Below are 21,154 nucleotides of genomic sequence, written 5' to 3'. Positions count from 1 at the left end.
CGCCGGTGGTGGAGGGAGTGAATGTTTAAGGTGGTGGATGGGGTGCCGATCAAGCGGGCTGCTTTGTCCTGGATGGTGTCGAGCTTCTCGAGTGTTGTCGGAGCTGCACTCATCCAGGCAAGCGGAGAGTATTCCATCACACTCCTGACTTGTGCCTTGTAGATGGTGGAAAGGCTTTGGGGAATCGGGACCTCCCGAGTCTACGTGGTTCAGCCTCGCACCCGGGGAATTTCTGAAAAGTCTCTTCCATGCCTCTCGACCCGGCACCTGGCAAACTCCAGCCCCTTCGAGCAGATCAGCCTAACGTCTGTGGTGGGGAACGTGCTTCTGATCCTCCGCCGGAAGGGGCTGGTGGACAACGGCGGGGGATCAGCGAGGGCCTCCCCAGTCAAATAGCCCGGCGCCGCGCACCGGCCTGGGCTCAGAGCTGAAGGACGGCCACGCGGGTGAGGCGTGGGAGGGTGACCAGCGCAGAAACGGTGGCCAATTCTGTGCGGACTGGAGGATCTTTCCCATCCACCCCACTCCGAGCGCCTCAGTTCTAAGCCGGGTTTGTCGAATCACTCACTCAGACACCAGCGACACAAGTGTCAGGGGAAAAAAAATAACACATATTGCAACATCTAAACTCACAAACTGAACTGAAGCCGAGACCGAGAGTCTGGCAGATTTCCTCATGCTCCCTGATGGGCCTTCAATACCCACAAAACTAGAAGTTACAGACTTAAACAAGTTGGCTTTTAATCACTAAGATCAGAGCTAACATCTCAACACGCCGACTGGTTCACAGGAATGAGTCATACAGATCCTGGGATCTTTATGTAAGAGAAGTCAGGGGCGGAGCCAAGAGCCAAGACCTGGAACCTCCCAGGTTAGTCGGGAAAGAGGAAGTGAAACTATACACAGTGGGGGAGGGTAATATACATGAGTGCAAAATGAATACAGGATCAAGACAAACAGATTTCATTACATTCACCCCTTCTATAGATTTAGTCCATCGGGGTGATGTTTCTTAAAAGTTGGTATAAGTGAGTCTGTCAGGAGGTTTTGCAGTTCTCAGTGATCGGCGCAAAGCCGGTTGGGGTGCCTCTAGGGGAGTGGATTCTGGTTCCTCCGCTGTCCGGGCCTCCGCAGTGTCTTCCAGGTTATCTGCAGTGTCCTCCAGGTTAAAGTTGGGTATTGATACCTCTGGGCGTCCTGTCTCTTTGTAGTGTAGGTCTTCATCGGGTAGTCTCCCATTGTTCTCTCCGCTCCCCGAGGGAGCGAGGTGTTTTATGGAAACAGTGTCCTCTCGCCCGTCAGAGTATTCGATATAGGCGTACTGAGGGTTTGCATGGAGGAGCTGTACCTTTTCCACAAGGGGGTCCGTTTTATGGCCTCTCGCGTGCTTCCGCAATAGTACTGTCCCCGGAGACGTCAGCCACGCGGGTAGAGATATGCCCGAGGTGGATTTCCGGGGGAAAACGAACATCTTTTCGTGAGGGGTAGCGTTAGTGGCAGTACATAACAGAGACCTTATGGAGTGGAGCACGTCTGGGAGGACTTCCTGCCAGCGGGAGGTCGGAAGGCCTTTTGACTTGAAGGCTAACGTGACAGCCTTCCAAACAGTAGCATTCTCCCTTTCCACTTGCCCATTACCCCGGGGGTTGTAGCTAGTGGTTCTGCTAGTGGCTATCCCCTTCGAGAGCAAGAACTGGCGCAGCTCGTCACTCATGAATGACGTCCCCCTGTCGCTGTGTATGTAGTTCGGCATGCCAAACATGCAGAATAGATTACAGAGACACTTGATGACCGTGGCACTGGTCATGTCTGGGCAGGGAATGGCAAAGGGGAAGCGGGAATATTCATCAATGATATTGAGGAAGTATACGCTACGGTCGACAGAGGGAAGGGGTCCCTTGAAGTCCAGACTTAGGCGCTCGAATGGCCGTGTGGCTTTGATAAGGTGTGCACGGTCAGGCCTGTAGAAACGAAGCTTGCATTCCGCACAGATGCGGCAGGCTCTGGTCATTGCCCTGACCTCCTCGATGGAGTGGGGCAGATTGCGGGACTTTATAAAATGGTATAGTCGGGTGACCTCTGGGTGACAGGGGTCATTGTGGAGACCCTGTAATTTGTCCGTATGAATGCTGGCACACATTCCCCGCGATAGGGCGTCTGGGGGTTCATTAAGGGCTCCCGGCCTGTACATAATATCATAGTCGAACGTGGATAGTTCGATCCTCCACCTGAGTATTTTGTCATTCTTGATTTTCCCCCTTTGTTTGTTATTAAACATGAAAGCCACCGACCGCTGGTCGGTGAGCAGGGTGAAACGTTTGCCGGCTGGGTAGTGTCTCCAGTGCCGCACTGCCTCCACTATAGCCTGTGCCTCCTTCTCGACAGAGAGTGCCTGATTTCAGGTCCCTGAAGGGTTCGGGAGAAGAAGGCCACAGGTCTCCCAGCCTGATTGAGGGTCGCAGCTAAGGCAAATTCTGACACATCGCTTTCGACTTGAAAGGGAATGCATTCGTCCACTGCACACACTGCAGCCCTTTCAATGTCCTGTTTAATACTGGTGAAAGCCTCCCGAGCTTCAGCTGATAGTGGGAAGGACGTCGATTTAATGAGGGGTCGGGCCTTATCAGAGTAATTGGGCACCCATTGGGCATAATACGAAAAAAACCCCAGGCACCTTTTTAAAGCTATGGGATTGTGTGGCAGGGGCAGTTCCTTTAGGGGGCGCAATCGGTCAGGGTCCGGTCCAATTACCCCATCTTCCACCACACAGCCGAGGATACAGAGACGGGTTGTGTTGAAGACACATTTGTCTTCGTTGTAGGTTAGATTCAGCTTTAGGGCAGTTTTTAAAAATCTCGCAAGATTTAGATCGTGGTCTTGCTCGTTGTGCCCGCAGATAGTGACATTGTTCAGATAGGGGTAGGTAGCTTGTAGTTTATTCTCGTCAACCATGCGGTCCATCTCACGTTGGAAGACCGAGACCCCATTTGTTACCCCGAAGGGCACTCTGAGAAAATGGTAGAGGCGTCCGTTCGCCTCGAAGGCGGTGTACGGGCGGTCCTCCGTTCTAATGGGGAGCTGGTGATACGCGGATTTGAGGTCGATAGTCGAGAAGACTCGGTATTGCGCAATCTGGTTGACCATTTCTGATATGCGGGGTAAAGGGTAGGCGTCCAGCTGGGTATAAATATTAACAGTCTGGCTGTAGTCAATTACTATCCGTTTCTTTTCGCTATTTTTAACTATGACTACTTGGGCACGCCACGGACTGGTACTGCATTCAATAATGCCTTCCCGCAGGAGTCTGTCCACTTCCGCCTTGATAAAGTGTCTGTCTTCCAGACTGTACCGTCTACTTTTGGTCGCTATGGGCCTACAGTTCGGCGCGAGATTAGCGAATAAAGAGGGCGGGCTGATTTTTAAGGTTGATAGGCCACAGACTGTGAGTGGCGGCTGGGACCCGCCATATGCTAGCGTGACACTTTTGTGGTGTCATTGGAAGTCCAGGCCCAAGATTACATTAACACAGAGTTCTGGCATCACGAGGAGTTTAAAATCCTTGTAGTCCGTGCCTTTTACAGTCGGTGTTACCACACAGTAGCCCAAAATGTCCGAAGTGTGGGGCTTAGCAGCCATAGCAATTCTGCTCCGTGTAGGGGTTACCGTTAATGAGTGCCGCCGTACCAGGCTAGGGTGGATAAAACTCTCGGTACTCCCACAGTCAATTAAACATTTCGTTAAATTCCTGTTTACCTGTATGTCCATCATGGATTTTGTCAACGGGTGTGGCCTGGATTGATCCACCGTGATCGAAGCCACTGTTGGGCCCTGGGCGGCTGTTGAGTCGGGAAAAGATGGCGGATCCCAAGATGGCGGCACGCACGGCACGCACGAGGCGGTGACGGAGTTGGAAATCGGATTCCCCTTGCAGACTTTGCTAAAATGCCCCTTTTTCTTACATTTGAAGCATGTAGCGTCCTTCGCTGGGCATCGTTGTCTGGGGTGCTTGGCCTGGCCGCAGAAGTAGCATTTCGGGCCTCGAGACATTGCCGCTGTAGTAGGACTCCTGGGTGAACTTCTGTGTGGGGACTCCGGCGGCGTAGAGCTGGTCTGAGACCTGGATGGGGAAGATGGCTATTCCAAGATGGCGGCCCCCTCGGCGCGCACGAGGCGGTGAGGGCCGCATGGCCGGAAGAATAAGAGTCAGAGTTTCTCTGGGCCACGTCCAGCGATCGCACAGTGGCCACTGCCTTTTTTAAGTCCAGGACCTCCTTCTCCAGCAGTCTCTGCCGGACATAATTCGATTTGAGGCCCGTGATGAAGGAATCGCGGACCAATTAGTCAGAGTACGCGTTGGCCATCACGGCCTTGCAGTTACAGTCCCGGACCAGGTCCTTTAGGCCCTGTAAGAAATCGTCCATTGATTCCTCTGGTCGCTGCCTGCGTGTAGCCAGCAGATGTCTGGCGTACACTTCGTTTACCGGCCTCTGGTATTGGGCCTTCAGGATAGTGATGGCCTCCGTGTAAGAGGTGGCGTCCCGGATGAACGAATAAATCCGATGACTTACGCGAGTAGTCAGTAGACGCAATTTATCTACCTCGCTAGCGGATGAGGCCCCCGCGAAGAGTTCGAAGCATTTGAGCCAGTGTCCAAATTGATTTGATGCTTCAGCAGAATGTGGATCCAAGTCCAGACGCTCTGGTTTTAGGAGTCGATCCATCCTAGTATTCTTTAGTGATTAAAATTGATGGGCCTTCAACAACCACAAAACTAGAAGTTATAGACTTAAACAAGTTGGCTTTTAATCACTAAGATCAGAGCTAACATCTCAACACGCCGACTGGTTCACAGGAATGAGTCATACAGATCCAGGGATCTTTATGTAAGAGAAGTCAGGGGCGGAGCCAAGAGCCAAGACCTGGAACCTCCCAGGTTAGTCGGGAAAGAGGAAGTGAAACTATACACAGTGGGGGAGGGTAATATACATGAGTGCAAAACGAATACAGGATCAAGACAAACAGATTTCATTACACTCCCGGACGGAGACAGAAAGGTCCATGCACTTCATCGCCCGGGTGTGGAATACCCTGGGAGCAAACAGCATTCCTTGCGTTCAGGACAAGCACAGTACGAAAGACAAGTGGCCACAGGTAGCGAGAGCAGTTACCCGGAAATAGTGCCACCCGCTATCAAAGTCACGCAACTGCACACAGGCCAGGAATGCCAGTAACCCAGAGTCCAATCTCACACAGACATATTGGGGATTCACCCGAAACAGCAACATAGAGTAATTAAGGAGTGACCCGGACAGCAAGAGTATTAAAGGGTTAACCCAGTCCGCGACCCGCGTCCTGTCACCATGCGGGGGAATCGCAGGCACAGACCCGCGTCCCGTCACCGAGCGGGGGGATCGCAGGCACAGACCCGCGTCCCGTCACCGTGCGTGGGGATCGCAGACACAGACCCGCGTCCAGTCACCGTGCGGGGGAATCGAACGCACAGACCCGCGTCCCGTCACCGGGCGGGGGAATCGCAGGCACAGACCCACGTCCCGTCACCGTGCAGGGGAATCGCAGACACAGACCCGCGTCCCGTCACCGTGCGGGGGCATCGCAGACACAGACCCGCATCCCGTCACCGTGCGGGGGAATCGCACAGACCCGCGTCCCGTCACCGTGCGGGGGCATCGCAGACACAGACCCGCGTCCCGTCACCATGCGGGGGCATCGCAGACACAGACCCGCGTCCCGTCACCGTGCGGGGGAATCGCAGGCACAGACCCGCGTCCCCTCACCGTGCGGAAGAATCACAGACACAGACCCGCATCCCGTCACCGTGCGGGGGCATCGCAGACACAGACCCGCGTCCCGTCACCGTGCGGGGGAATCGCAGACACAGACCCGCGTCCCGTCACCGTGCGGGGGAATCGCAGTCACAGACCAGCGTCCCATCACCGTGCAGGGGAATCGCAGGCACAGACCCGCGTCTCGTCACCATGCGGGGGAATCACAGGCACAGACCCGTGTCCCGTCACCGTGCGGGGGAATCGCAGGCACAGACCCGCGTCCCGTCACCGTACGGGGGAATCGCAGACACAGACCCGCGTCCCGTCACCGTGCGGGGGAATCGCAGGCACAGACCCGCGTCCCCTCACCGTGCAGGGGAATCGCAGACACAGACCCGCGTCCCGTCACCGTGCGGGGGTATCGCAGGCACAGACCCGCGTCCCGTCACCGTGCGGGGGAATCGCATACACAGACCCACGTCCCGTCACCGTGCGGGGGCATCGCAGACACAGGCCCGCGTCCCGTCACCGTGCGGGGGCATCGCAGACACAGACCCGCGTCCCGTCACCGTGCGGGGGCATCGCAGACACAGACCCGCGTCCCGTCACCGTGCGGGGGAATCGCAGACACAGACCCGCGTCCAGTCACCGTGCGGGGGCATCGCAGACACAGACCCGCGTCCCGTCACCGTGCAGGGGAATCGCAGACACAGACCCGCGTCCAGTCACCGTGCGGGGGAATCGCAGACACAGACCCGCGTCCCGTCACCGTGCGGGGGAATCGCAGACACAGACCCGCGTCCCGTCACCGTGCGGAGGAATCGCAGACACAGACACGCGTCCCGTCACCGTGCGGGGGAATCGCAGACACAGACCCGCGTCCCGTCACCGTGTGGAGCAAAGACACAGACCCGCGTCCCATCACCGTGCGGGGGAATCGCAGGCACAGACCTGCGTCCCGTCACCGTGCAGAGGAATCGCAGACACAGACCCGCGTCCCGTCACCGTGCGGGGGAATCGCAGACACAGACACGCGTCCCGTCACCGTGTGGAGCAAAGACACAGACCCGCGTCCCGTCACCGTGCGGAGGAATCGCAGACACAGACACGCGTCCCGTCACCGTGTGGAGCAAAGACACAGACCCGCGTCCCGTCACCGTGCGGGGGCATCGCAGACACAGACCCGCGTCCCGTCACCGTGCGGGGGAATCGCAGACACAGACCCGCGTCCAGTCACCGTGCGGGGGCATCGCAGACACAGACCCGCGTCCCGTCACCGTGCGGGGGAATCGCAGACACAGACCCGCGTCCAGTCACCGTGCGGGGGAATCGCAGACTCAGACCCGCGTCCCGTCACCGTGCGGGGGAATCGCAGACACAGACCCGCGTCCCGTCACCGTGCGGGGGAATTGCAGACACAGACCCGCGTCCCGTCACCGTGCGGAGGAATCGCAGACACAGACACGCGTCCCGTCACCATGTGGAGCAAAGACACAGACCCGCGTCCCATCACCGTGCGGGGGAATCGCAGGCACAGACCCGCGTCCCGTCACCGTGCGGGGGAATCGCAGGCACAGACCCGCGTCCCGTCACCGTGCGGGGGAATCGCAGGCACAGACCCGCGTCCCCTCACCGTGCGGGGGAATCGCAGGCACAGACCCGCGTCCCGTCACCGTGCGGGGGAATCGCAGGCACAGACCCGCGTCCCGTCACCGTGCGGGGGAATCGCATACACAGACCCACGTCCCGTCACCGTGCAGGGGAATCGCAGGCACAGACCCGCGTCCCGTCACCGTGCGGGGGAATAGCAGGCACAGACCAGTGTCCCGTCACCGTGCGGGAGAATCGCAGACACAGAACCGAGTCCCGTCAATCGGTGGTGCAGTGTCCCCTCGCTCTAGACGCTGCCTCGGATCGCGGCCGTCAACTAAGCGACGACCAGCGCGGGCGAGTATCCGAGTGCCCCAGATCTCACCACAGTCCTGAGGTGGTGAATGGATGGAGGTTGATCCCTGCTACAACTGCAAAGAATGGTCTAAGGGAAGGTTTGGAACCAGCGCGCTATTCCGGGAGGCGTAGTTGTGTCTAATTAGTGCAGCGCAGCACAGGTCAGGCAAAAAACTGTCAACGCTGGCACATCTGGCACAGCTTACAGATGCCCGTGTGGCTGCCATGTGTGTTAGCAATGGCCCGAGTCGGCACCTCGATACACGACCGTTACACGTCCTTCAGAACTGAGAATTCGACATTCGCCTTACACCAGCAACGTCTTTGCGCCCTGCGCCCGTCCCCCTCTGCTCTCTCCCGTCAATCATTACTGGACAAAAGGTCGTGGGTTCGAGCCACAACCCAGTCCAACACTCCCTCGGTGCCAGCACTGAGGGAGCGCCGCACTGTCGGAGGGGCGGTACTGAGGGAGCGCCGCACTGTCGGAGGGGCGGTACTGAGGGAGCGCCGCACTGTCGGAGGGGCGGTACTGAGGGAGCGCCGCACTGTCGGAGGGGCGGTACTGAGGGAGCGCCGCACTGTCGGAAGGGCGGTACTGAGGGAGCGCCGCACTGTCGGAGGGGCGGTACTGAGGGAGCGCCGCACTGTCGGAGGGGGGTACTGAGGGAGCGCCGCACCGTCGGAGGGGCGGTGCTGAGGGAGTGCCGCACTGTCGGAGGGGCGGTACTGAGTAAAGCTGCCTCTACACTGTCCCATCAAACACTCCCAGGGCAGGTACAGCACGGGTTAGATACAGAGTAAAGCTCCCTCTACACTGTCCCATCAAACACTCCCAGGGCAGGTACAGCACGGGTTAGATACAGAGTAAAGCTCCCTCTACACTGTCCCATCAAACACTCCCAGGGCAGGAACAGCACAGGTTAGATACAGAGTAAAGCTCCCTCTACACTGTCCCCATCAAACACTCCCAGGGCAGGTACAGCACAGGTTAGATACAGAGTAAAGCTCCCTCTACACTGTCCCATCAAACACTCGCAGGGCAGGTACAGCACAGGTTAGATACAGAATAAAGCTCCCTCTACACTGTCCCCATCAAACACTCCCAGGGCAGGTACAGCACGGGTTAGATACAGAGTAAAGCTCCCTCTACAGTGTCCCATTGTGGTAAACCACTGTTTGTATTCCACTGTGTACATGTCTGTACATGTCTCGGCTGACTCCTCCCACGAGTCCAGGTATAAAGGTGACTGCTCCACAGTCCCTCTGTATTCTGGACCGGTCGACCACTCGAGGCACACCTTCATTCTCTTGTTAATAAAAGCCTGTTAGTTACTCGCTTAATCTCAGTCTTTTGAGTTATTGATAGCGCATCAATTTTATGAACAAGATTTTTATAATGGAGAAGATCCTCACACCAGCATGCCTAGACTTAGACCATCGGGAGGCGGACGCATCCACCAAGTTTACTCACTGGCTGAGGTGCTTTGAAAAATTCCTGATCGCCTCCGCTGCAACAGTCAAATCGGACGAGGACAAACTGGATGTCCTGACCTCCAAAGTGAACCACCGAGTGTACTCGGTCATCCAAGACGCGACCTCGTACGCGGACGCTATCAAGCTCCTCAAGGACCAGTACACGCGCCCAGTGAACGAAGTGTACGCCAGGCACCTTCTGGGGAGTCGTAAACAACAACCTGGGGAATTGACCGAGGAATACCTTCAGGCACTGTCTGTGCTTGGCCGGGCCTGTGGTTGTAAGGATGTAAAGGCCGCCATGTACACAGAGGAACTTATCCGGGACGCTTTTGTAGTGGGCCACAGGTCCAATTACACCCGACAGCGACTGTTGGAGCAGAGTGACCTCGACCTCAACAAGGCCTCTGAACTCGCACTATCATTGGACGCAGCCTACCGGGGCATGGATGCCTACTCCTCTGCACCGTGGACGCCGCGGGGAACGACAGCCTGGGACACGGTAGGACCGTCTCATAGCGCCGTGCCACCCCAGCCACATCCCAGCAACGGCCCAACTACCGCAGCAGTGTCCCAAGGCAAGACAGCAGTGCCCCAAGGCCAGAAATGCTACTTCTGTGGCCAGGCCAAACACCCCAGAGCACGCTGTCCGGCGAAAAATGCGATCTGCTCGGGCTGCGGGAAGAAGGGACACTACGCCAGCGTCTGCAGGGCCAAAGCCACCCTGAACCCCAGCAGCGCCGCGTGTGGGCCGTGCGGGCCGCCATCTTGGGCCTCCCCAGCCATGTGCGAACCACCGGAACAGCAGCCATTTTGGACGCCTCCAGCCACATGGGGATCATGGACGCCGCCATCTTGGACGACAGCCGGGACGCAGCAGGCCCCCAACACCGCCTCATCTGATACCCGCAGCGACACACCGACCCCTACGCTGGCCTCCGTTACGCTGGGCCAAGCGAGACCGCACCAGCTGGCCCGGTCTACAATGGACATTAAGGTAAATGGTCACGAAACAATCTGCCTTTTTGACTCTGGGAGCACGGAGAGCTTCATCCACCCCAACACGGTGCGGCGTTGCTCTCTCCCAGTCCTGCCTGCGCACCAGCGGATTTCTATGGCCTCCGAGTCCCAGTCGGCGGACATTGGCGGCTACTGCGTGGTGACACTCGTAGTAGACGGGACTGCGTACGATAATTTTAAACTTCTGGTCCTGCCCCACCTCTGCGCTGCCGTTCTACTGGGGTTAGATTTTCAGTGCCACCTTAAAAGTGTTACGATGGCGTACGGTGGACCCCTCCCCCCACTCTCAGTCCGCAGCCAGCAGCTTCCAAATTGCCAGCCGCGCACCAGGTGCAACCTCTCCACACTCAGTCACCCCCCCCCCCACTGTTTGCTAACCTTACCCCCGACTGTAAGCCCATCGCCACAAAGAGCAGGCGATACAGTGCCGGGGACAGGGTTTTCATTAAAACCGAAGTGGAGCGGCTCCTGAAGGAAGGGATTATTGAGGGCAGCAGCAGCCCCTGGCGAGCCCAGGTTGTGGTCGTTAAGACCGGCGAGAAGCAGCGCCTGGTCATCGACTACAGCCAGACAATAAATCGCTACACCCTGCTGGACGCTTACCCACTCCCCCGCATAGCTGATATGGTCAACCAGATCGCGCAGTACCGCGTCTTCTCGACCATTGACCTGAAATCAGCGTACCACCAGCTCCCTATCCGCCCTGAGGACCGCCAGTATACTGCCTTTGAGGCAAACGGCCGCCTCTATCACTTCCTTAGGGTTCCCTTTGGCGTCACCAACGGGGTCTCCGTCTTCCAAAGGGAGATGGACCGGATGGTCGATCAAAATGCGTTGCAGGCCACTTTCCCATATCTGGACAATGTGACCATCTGCGGCCATGACTTGCAGGACCATGACGCAAACCTCGAAAAATTCCTCTGCACCGCCAAACTCCTCAACCTGACGTATAACAAGGAGAAGTGCATATTGCGCACAACCCGCCTCGCCATCCTTGGCTGTGTTGTGGAACACGGAGTCATCAGTCCCGACCCCGACCGGCTGCGTCCCCTTATGGAACTCCCACTGCCCCACTGCCTCAAGGCCCTGAAGAGGTGCCTAGGGTTTTTCTCTTATTACGCCCAGTGGGTCCCCTACTATGCGGACAAGGCCCGTCCGCTGATCAAGTCCACCTCTTTTCCCGTGATGGCAGAGGCCCGCTTAGCCTTCCACCGTATCAAGGAAGACATTGCCAAAGCCACCATGCACGCAGTGGACGAATCCATCCCCTTCCAGGTGGAAAGCGACGCGTCCGACTTTGCCCTGGCCGCTACCCTCAATCAGGCGGGGAGACCCGTGGCCTTCTTTTCACGAACCCTCCAGGGCCCGGAGACCAGACACTCCGCTGTTGAGAAGGAGGCCCAGGCTATTGTGGAGGCTGTGCGTCATTGGAGGCACTACCTGGCCGGAAAACGATTTATCCTGCTCACTGACCAGCGTTCAGTTGCTTTTATGTTTAACAACAAGCAGAGGGGCAAAATCAAAAACGACAAGATCTTGAGGTGGAGAATCGAACTTTCCACCTACAATTACGAGATCTTGTACTGGCCCGGGAAGCTCAATGAACCCCCGGATGCTCTATCGCATGGCACCTGCGCCAGCGCGCAGATCGATAGACTGCGGGCCCTCCACAATGACCTCTGCCACCCGGGGGTCACCAGGTTCTTCCACTTCATCAAGGCCCGCAACCTGCCTTACTCCATTGAGGAGGTGAGGACCATGACCAGGAACTGCCAAGTCTGCGCTGAGTGCAAACCGCACTTTTATAGACCAGACAGGGCTCACCTGATAAAAGCCACTCGCCCCTTAGCGTTGATTTTAAAGGGCCTCGCCCCTCCTCCGACCGCAATGTGTACTTCCTCAACATTATTGATGAGTACTCCCGTTTCCCGTTCGCCATCCCCTGCCCGGACATGACCAGTGCCACGGTCATTAAATGTCTGAACGACCTCTTCACCCTGTTCGGTTTCCCCAGCTATATCCATAGCGACCGGGGCTCATCGTTTATGAGCGACGAACTCCGTCAGTACCTGCTCGCTAGGGGTATTGCCACAAGCAGGACCACCAGTTACAACCCCCGGGGGAACGGACAGGTGGAAAGAGAGAATGCGACAGTTTGGAAGGCCGCCCTGCTAGCCTTAAAGTCTAGGGGCCTTCCGACCTCCCGCTGGCAGGATGTGCTCCCCGATGCGCTCCACTCTATTCGGTCACTGCTCTGCACTGCCACTAACGCCACCCCTCACGAGAAAATGTTTGTCTTCCCAAGGAAGTCCACATCGGGGACATCGCTACCGCCATGGCTGACGTCCCCAGGGCCGGTCCTACTGAGAAGACACGTGAGGACCCATAAAACGGACCCCCTGGTCGAGAGGGTCGACCTCCTCCACGCCAACCCCCAGTATGCTTACATTGCGTACCCGGACGGGCGGGAGGACACAGTCTCCATACGAGACCTCGCACCCTCGGGGGCCGCAGTAACCCACTACCCACTACCACCCGCCCCCCACGATCCGATATCCAGCCCCAGCAGACGGCAGGCCTGGGCCCCGCGACCCGCTCGACACCTACGAGGACTACGCACCAGTGCCCCAGCCTATGCGGGACTCGACGCCGGAAGCTTCACTACCGCTGCCGTCGCCACGTCGATCACAGCGGCAGACAAGACCTCCGGAGAGACTCCAATACACTAACTTTTAATACACTTCACCCCGCCGGACTCAATTTTAAACAAGGGGTGAATGTGGTAAACCACTGTTTGTATTCCACTGTGTACATGCCTGTACATGTCTCGGCTGACTCCTCCCACGAGTCCAGGTATAAAGGTGACTGCTCCACAGTCCCTCTGTATTCAGGACCGGTCGACCACTCGAGGCACACCTTCATTCTCTTGTTAATAAAAGCCTGTTAGTTACTCGCTTAATCTCAGTCTTTTGAGTTATTGATAGCGCATCACCCATCAAACACTCCCAGGGCAGGTACAGCACGGGGTAGATACAGAGTAAAGTTCCCTCTACACTGTCCCCATCAAACACTCCCAGGGCAGGTACAGCACGGGGTAGATACAGAGTAAAGCTCCCTCTACACTGTCCCATCAAACACTCCCAGGGCAGGTACAGCACGGGTTAGATACAGAGTAAAGCTCCCTCTACACTGTCCCATCAAACACTCCCAGGGCAGGGACAGCCTTTTCGCTTCGGAAGGTCCTGTGTAATCCTCTTTAACTTTTACTGGCTTAAATTTGCGCATTAGCTTTTTAAGCAAGATTTCTTCCTCCTCTCTGTGCCTGGAGCGGATTTCGTGCCATATCGTAACAGGCAGGAGCTGAGCTGATGCTCCATTGTCCTGCCGGTGAGCCGCAGGCTCGAGGAGTTTGGTCTCCCTGCACCGAACGGCGGAGCAAGAGGGGGAGTAGGAGGGAGGGGCCTTCTGGGTGTCGCAGAGAGCAAGCTGCCCACAGCAACTCACATCAAAGTTTGAAGGGGGGGGGGGGCAGACAGAGGGGGGGGGGGCAGAGAGAGGGAGAGGGGGCGAGCGGGGGAGAGCGGGAGAGAGGGGGAGCGGGAGAGGGGGAGGGGGAGCGGGGGAGGGGGAGCGCGGGAGGGAGAGGGGGAGCGGGAGAGGGGGAGCGGGAGAGGGGGAGAGGGAGAGCGTGAGAGGGAGAGGGAGAGCGGGAGAGGGAGAGCGGGAGAGGGAGAGCGGGAGAGGGAGAGGGAGAGGGGAGCGGGAGAGGAGAGCGGGAGAGGGAGAGGCGGGAGAGGGAGAGCGGGAGAGGGGGAGAGCGGGAGAGGGAGAGAAAAAGGGGGGTAGTACTGTCGGAGGGGCGGTACTGAGGGAGCGCCACACTGTCGGAAGGGTGGTACTAAGGGAGTGCCGCACTGTGGAAGGGCGGTACTGAGGAGCGCCGCACTGTCGGAGGGGCGGTACTGAGGGAGCGCCGCACTGTCGGAGGGGCGGTACTGAGGGAGCGTCGCACTGTCGGAGGGGCGGTACTGAGGCAGCGCCGCACTGTGGAAGGGCGGTACTGAGGGAGCGCCGCACTGTCGGAGGGGCGGTACTGAGGGAGCGCCGCACTGTCGGAGGGGCGGTACTGAGGGAGCGCCGCACTGTCGGAGGGGCGGTACTGAGGGAGCGCCGCACTGTCGGAGGGGCGGTACTGAGGGAGCGTCGCACTGTCGGAGGGGCGGTGCTGAGGCAGCGCCGCAGAGGCAGCGCCGCACTGTGGAAGGGCAGTACTGAGGGAGCGCCGCACTGTCGGAGGGGCGGTACTGAGGGAGCGCCGCACTGTCGGAGGGGCGGTACTGAGGGAGCGCCGCACTGTCAGAGGGGCGGTACTGAGGGAGCGCCGCACTGTCGGAGGGACGGTACTGAGGGAGCGCCGCACTGATGGAGCGCCGCACTGATGGAGGGACAGTACTGAGGGAGCGCCGCACTGTCGGAGGGGCGGTACTGAGGGAGCGCCGCACTGTCGGAGGGGCGGTACTGAGGGAGCGCCGCACTGTCGGAGGGGCGGTACTGAGGGAGCGCCGCACTGTCGGAGGGGCAGTACTGAGGGAGCCCCGCACCGTCGGAGGGGCGGTACTGAGGGAGCGCCGCACTGTGGAAGGGCGGTACTGAGGGAGCGCCGCACTGTGGAAGGGCGCTACTGAGGAAGCGCCGCACTGTCGGAGGGGCGGTACTGAGGGAGCGCCGCACTGTGGGAGGGGCGGTACTGAGGGAGCGCCGCACTGTCGGAGGGGCAGTACTGAGGGAGCCCCGCACTGTGGAAGGACGGTACTGAGGGAGCGCCGCACTGTGGAAGGGCAGTATGGATTTAGACGTGTGTGTGTTTAGCAGGCTGTCTGCCGAACAGCCCTCAATAAAAGTCTCCCCTCTGGCTGTTATCGGCCATCTTTGAAGTCACTCCTTTCTCTTTTATTGTTGGATTGAAGTAATGTTTTGTTTGTTACATTCTGTGTTTCCCCCCCCAGTCCCATCTGGTTCCTCTCTACCTCGCTCAGAGAATGTCGCACAGATGTGCGGTCTAGTTAGTTGTATAAAGCTTTAACCGATTGCGCTGACGGATGTGCTTTGCATTTCTGCACCAGCTCTGGATGTTCCAACGTTTACATCCAGTTAAATACTTATTGAAGTGAAGTCACTGTTGTCTACTGCACCTCCGACAGTGCGGCGCTCCCTCAGTACTGCCCCTCCGACAGTGCGGCGCTCCCTCAGTACCGCCCCTCCGACAGTATGGCGCTCCCTCAGTACTGCCCCTCCGACAGTGCGGCGCTCCCTCAGTACTGCCCCTCCGACAGTGCGGCGCTCCCTCAGTACTGCCCCTCCAACAGTGCGGCGCTCCCTCAGTACTGCCCCTCCGACAGTGCGGCGCTCCCTCAGTACTGGCAGCGGGGGAGTGCTGGCCTGGATTATGGGGCTCAGGTCTCTGGAGTAGGGGGATCGAACCCACGACCTTCTTACTCAGAGGTGCGAGTGAGACCCTCTGAGCCACAGCGGACACTTGGCTTTTAAGGAGCATCTGAAAGGATTAAGAGTAGAGGCGGTGAAGTCTTCACTCCTCGATTGAAGATCTTCAATTCCCAAGCGGGAGGACTGGGGGACGAGCGGTGAGCTCCGTCACTGGTGCCTCTCGGACCACATCACAGGGGAATGTGCAGAGCACCAGGATCCCTATCGTGGTCCGACGGCCACGGGAGAGTTTCATCGTTGGCCAACTTCATTTAATTGAGGGAATCTCCGTTCTTCATTCGCACCTCTCCAGACGGCTGCCAGGGTACAAGGAGCAGGATCCCTCACCCGCTCACCCCGGTTTCCCTCTGGCCTGATCCTGTCCTAATGAGATGTGTCACATACACACGCAGGAAATGATATACACAAATTATCCACCGGCATTCACTGGACATTGGTCAGGAGATCACAATTGGAGGGCGAGTGGGCAAAAGAGCAAAACGGAAGAATATAAGCCGAATGCTCTTCGTGTGACACACAGAACAATTTCACACACACAGATAGCGAGTGCCAGAGCACGTCTGTTGTCTGAAAGGAGAGTGGGACAGGTCTGCACTGGGCGCTCAGACCCCTTCCCGACACTTCGGTCCTAACCAGAGACATCAGCCTCTAGCCTGACACACTCCCGCCAACAGACCAGCTGTGCGTAATTCTTTTAATTAATTCACGGGATGTGGGCGTCGCTGGCAAGGCCGGCGTTTATTATCCATCCCTAATCGCCCTCGAGAAGGTGGTGGTGAGCCGCCTTCTTGAACCGCTGCAGTCCGTGTGGTGAAGGTGCTCCCACAGCGCTGTTAGGGAGAGAGTTCCAGGATTTTGACCCAGCGACGATGAAGGAACGGCCGATAAACTTCCAAGTCAGGGTGGAGTGTGAGACTTGGAGGGGAACTTGGAGGTGGCGGTGTTCCCGTGCGCCTGCTGCCCTTGCCCTTCTAGGTGGAAGAGGTCGCGGGTTTGGGAGGTGCTGCCGAAGAAGCCTTGGCGAGTTGCTGCAGTGCATCTTGTAGATGGTCCACACTGCAGCCACGGTGCGCCGGTGGTGGAGGGAGTGAATGTTTAAGGTGGTGGACGGGGGTGCCGATCAAGTGGGCTGCTTTGTCCTGGATGGTGTCAAGCTTCTCGAGTGTTGTTGGAGCTGCAACTCATCCAGGCAAGTGGAGAGTATTCCATCACACTCCTGACTTGTGCCTTGTAGATGGTGGAAAGGCTTTGGGGAGTCAGGAGGTGAGACACTCGCTGCAGAATACCCAGCCTCTGACCTGCTCTTGTAGGAAAAGTATCTTTCTCGGCTCCGAGTTCCTGCACTTGCTGTTAACGCCACCTCCTTTCGGGACCGCGGCAATATGCAGTCACGCACTGTGACCCCGGGGTGATACACTGTCACGCACTGTGACCCCGGGGATACACTGTCACGCACTGTGACCCCGGGGATACACTGTCACGCACTGTGACCCCGGGGATACACTGTCACGCACCGTGACCCCGGGGATACACTGTCACGCACTGTGACCCCGGGGATACACTGTCACGCACCGTGACCCCGGGGATACACTGTCACGCACCGTGACCCCGGGGATACACTGTCACACACCGTGACCCCGGGGATACACTGTCACGCACTGTGACCCCGGGGTGATACACTGTCACGCACTGTGACCCCGGGGATACACTGTCACACACAGTGACCCCGGGGATACACTGTCACACACTGTGACCCCGGGGATACACTGTCACGCACTGTGACCCCGGGGATACACTGTCACACACTGTGACCCCAGGGATACACTGTCACGCACCCTGACCCCGGGGATACACTGTCACGCACTGTGACCCCGGGGATACACTGTCACGCACCGTGACCCCGGGGATACACTGTCACGCACCGTGACCCCGGGGATACACTGTCACGCACCGTGACCCCGGGGATACACTGTCACGCACTGTGACCCCGGGGATACACTGTCACACACTGTGACCCCGGGGATACACTGTCACGCACTGTGACCCCGGGGATACACTGTCACACACTGTGACCCCAGGGATACACTGTCACGCACCGTGACCCCGGGGATACACTGTCACGCACCGTGACCCCGGGGATACACTGTCACACACTGTGACCCCGGGGATACACTGTCACGCACTGTGACCCCGGGGATACACTGTCACACACTGTGACCCCAGGGATACACTGTCACGCACCCTGACCCCGGGGATACACTGTCACGCACCGTGACCCCGGGGATACACTGTCACGCACCGTGACCCCGGGGATACACTGTCACGCACCGTGACCCCGGGGATACACTGTCACACACAGTGACCCCGGGGATACACTGTCACACACAGTGACCCCGGGGCGATACACTGTCACACACCGTGACCCCGGGGCGATACACTGTCACACACCGTGACCCCGGGGATACACTGTCACGCACCGTGACCCCGGGGATACACTGTCACGCACCGTGACCCCGGGGATACACTGTCACGCACAGTGACCCCGGGGCGATACACTGTCACGCACCGTGACCCCGGGGATACACTGTCACACACCGTGACCCCGGGGATACACTGTCACACACAGTGACCCCGGGGCGATACACTGTCACACACCGTGACCCCGGGGCGATACACTGTCACACACTGTGACCCCGGGGATACACTGTCACGCACCGTGACCCCGGGGATACACTGTCACGCACCGTGACCCCGGGGATACACTGTCACACACCGTGACCCCGGGGATACACTGTCACGCACCGTGACCCCGGGGATACACTGTCACGCACCGTGACCCCGGGGATACACTGTCACACACTGTGACCCCGGGGATACACTGTCACACACCGTGACCCCGGGGATACACTGTCACACACTGTGACCCCGGGGATACACTGTCACGCACCGTGACCCCGGGGATACACTGTCACGCACCGTGACCCCGGGGATACACTGTCACGCACTGTGACCCCAGGGATACACTGTCACACACTGTGACCCCGGGGATACACTGTCACGCACTGTGACCCCGGGGATACACTGTCACGCACTGTGACCCCGGGGATACACTGTCACACACCGTGACCCCGGGGATACACTGTCACGCACCGTGACCCCGGGGATACACTGTCACACACCGTGACCCCGGGGATACACTGTCACACACCGTGACCCCGGGGATACACTGTCACGCACCGTGACCCCGGGGATACACTGTCACGCACTGTGACCCCGGGGATACACTGTCACGCACCGTGACCCCGGGGATACACTGTCACACACCGTGACCCCGGGGATACACTGTCACACACCGTGACCCCGGGGATACACTGTCACGCACAGTGACCCCGGGGATACACTGTCACGCACCGTGACCCCGGGGATACACTGTCACGCACCGTGACCCCGGGGATACACTGTCACGCACCGTGACCCCGGGGATACACTGTCACACACCGTGACCCCGGGGATACACTGTCACGCACCGTGACCCCGGGGATACACTGTCACACACCGTGACCCCGGGGATACACTGTCACGCACCGTGACCCCGGGGATACACTGTCACGCACCCTGACCCCGGGGATACACTGTCACGCACCGTGACCCCGGGGATACACTGTCACGCACCGTGACCCCGGGGATACACTGTCACGCACCGTGACCCCGGGGATACACTGTCACGCACCGTGACCCCGGGGATACACTGTCACGCACCCTGACCCCGGGGATACACTGTCACGCACTGTGACCCCGGGGATACACTGTCACACACTGTGACCCCGGGGATACACCGTCACACACCGTGACCCCGGGGATACACTGTCACACACCGTGACCCCGGGGATACACTGTCACACACTGTGACCCCGGGGATACACTGTCACGCACTGTGACCCCGGGGATACACTGTCACACACTGTGACCCCGGGGATACACCATCACACACTGTGACCCCGGGGCGATACACTGTCACACACCGTGACCCCGGGGATACACTGTCACGCACCGTGACCCCGGGGATACACTGTCACACACCGTGACCCCGGGGATACACTGTCACACACTGTGACCCCAGGGATACACTGTCACACACCGTGACCCCGGGGATACACTGTCACGCACCGTGACCCCGGGGATACACTGTCACACACCGTGACCCCGGGGATACACTGTCACACACTGTGACCCCAGGGATACACTGTCACACACTGTGACCCCGGGGCGGTACACTGTCACACACTGTGACCCCGGGGATACACTGTCACACACTGTGACCACGGCGAGCCTGGAGAGTGGGAGAGAATTAGTCCCCACAGACGCTCCCTGCCTCTTGAAGAGAGACAACATCGCAAGCCAATGCATTTTTACACAATGTTCGGTGCTGAGCGATATATGGCCCAACCCACTCCCCCGTCACCACCCCCCCACTTTCCAAGAATGAACCCCCACACTGTACCGTATCTTGCAGGGAGCCGAGGGGTCATTAACAGCTGCCTCACAAATACCGAGCTCTCAGGATAGACTCGGTGTGCTTGTCCGAACCAGCCTAGCTCTCTGCGGGTCTGCACACAGGCAGCATTTTTTTTCCACACACACACACACACACACACACACACACAGAGTTCTTACCTGCAAAGTTTTTTTTCCAGCGAATTCTCTCTCACGCCAGCATTCCCACTCTGTCCTCAGCCCATACTCCCTTATCCTCTCCCGGAAACACTCCCGAGCTCTGCCCGATCCGTGCAGCTAATCTCAAACAGAAAGGCCAGTCATTTTAAGCTGCAGAGAGCAATCCGACGTCTGCAGTTACTGAGCACCTTCCCCTCTGTCCCCGGGAGGAGAGCTACCTTAACCCTTTCTCTACAGGTTTAAACTTTGTGCTCGTTACTTGCTGCGCTTTTCTCTTGCTGGACTCTGCCAGGTATCCAACCCCGTGCTGTACCTGCCCTGGGAGTGTTTGATGGGACAGTGTAGAGGGAGCTTTACTCTGTATCTAACCCGTGCTGTACCTGCCCTGGGAGTGTTTGATGGGGACAGTGTAGAGGGAGCTTTACTCTGTATCTAACCCGTGCTGTACCTGCCCTGGGAGTGTTTGATGGGACAGTGTAGAGGGAGCTTTACTCTGTATCTAACCCGTGCTGTACCGGCCCTGGGAGTGTTTGATGGGGACAGTGTAGAGGGAGCTTTACTCTGTATCTAACCCGTGCTGTACCTGCCCTGGGAGTGTTTGATGGGGGACAGTGTAGAGGGAGCTTTATCCGGTATCTAACCCGTGCTGTACCTGCCCTGGGAGTGTTTGATGGGGACAGTGTAGAGGGAGCTTTACTCTGTATCTAACCAATGCTGTACCTGCCCTGGGAGTGTTTGATGGGGACAGT

General features: G+C 58.3%; 1 protein-coding gene across 2 annotated transcripts in view; it reads right to left on the bottom strand.

Moving 5' to 3' along the window:
• Positions 1 to 20,614, bottom strand: part of LOC147086679 (fibulin-1-like) — a 63,036-nt gene extending 42,422 nt beyond the window's left edge. For both annotated transcript variants that reach the window (XM_085978814.1, XM_085978813.1), the window contains exon 1: positions 20,406 to 20,614. The gene's annotated coding sequence lies outside the window, so the exon portion shown is untranslated. The remainder of the gene's footprint in view (positions 1 to 20,405) is intronic.
• Between the last annotated feature and the right edge of the window lie 540 nt (positions 20,615 to 21,154).

The sequence above is a fragment of the Somniosus microcephalus genome, unplaced genomic scaffold (genome assembly GCF_052327205.1).
Source record: "Somniosus microcephalus isolate GS21.2 unplaced genomic scaffold, FLI_Smic_1.0 unresolved_chr7, whole genome shotgun sequence".
NCBI lineage: Eukaryota > Metazoa > Chordata > Chondrichthyes > Squaliformes > Somniosidae > Somniosus > Somniosus microcephalus.
The sequence above is the reverse complement of the archived record's forward strand: the minus strand, read 5'-3'. Positions and strand labels throughout refer to the sequence as shown.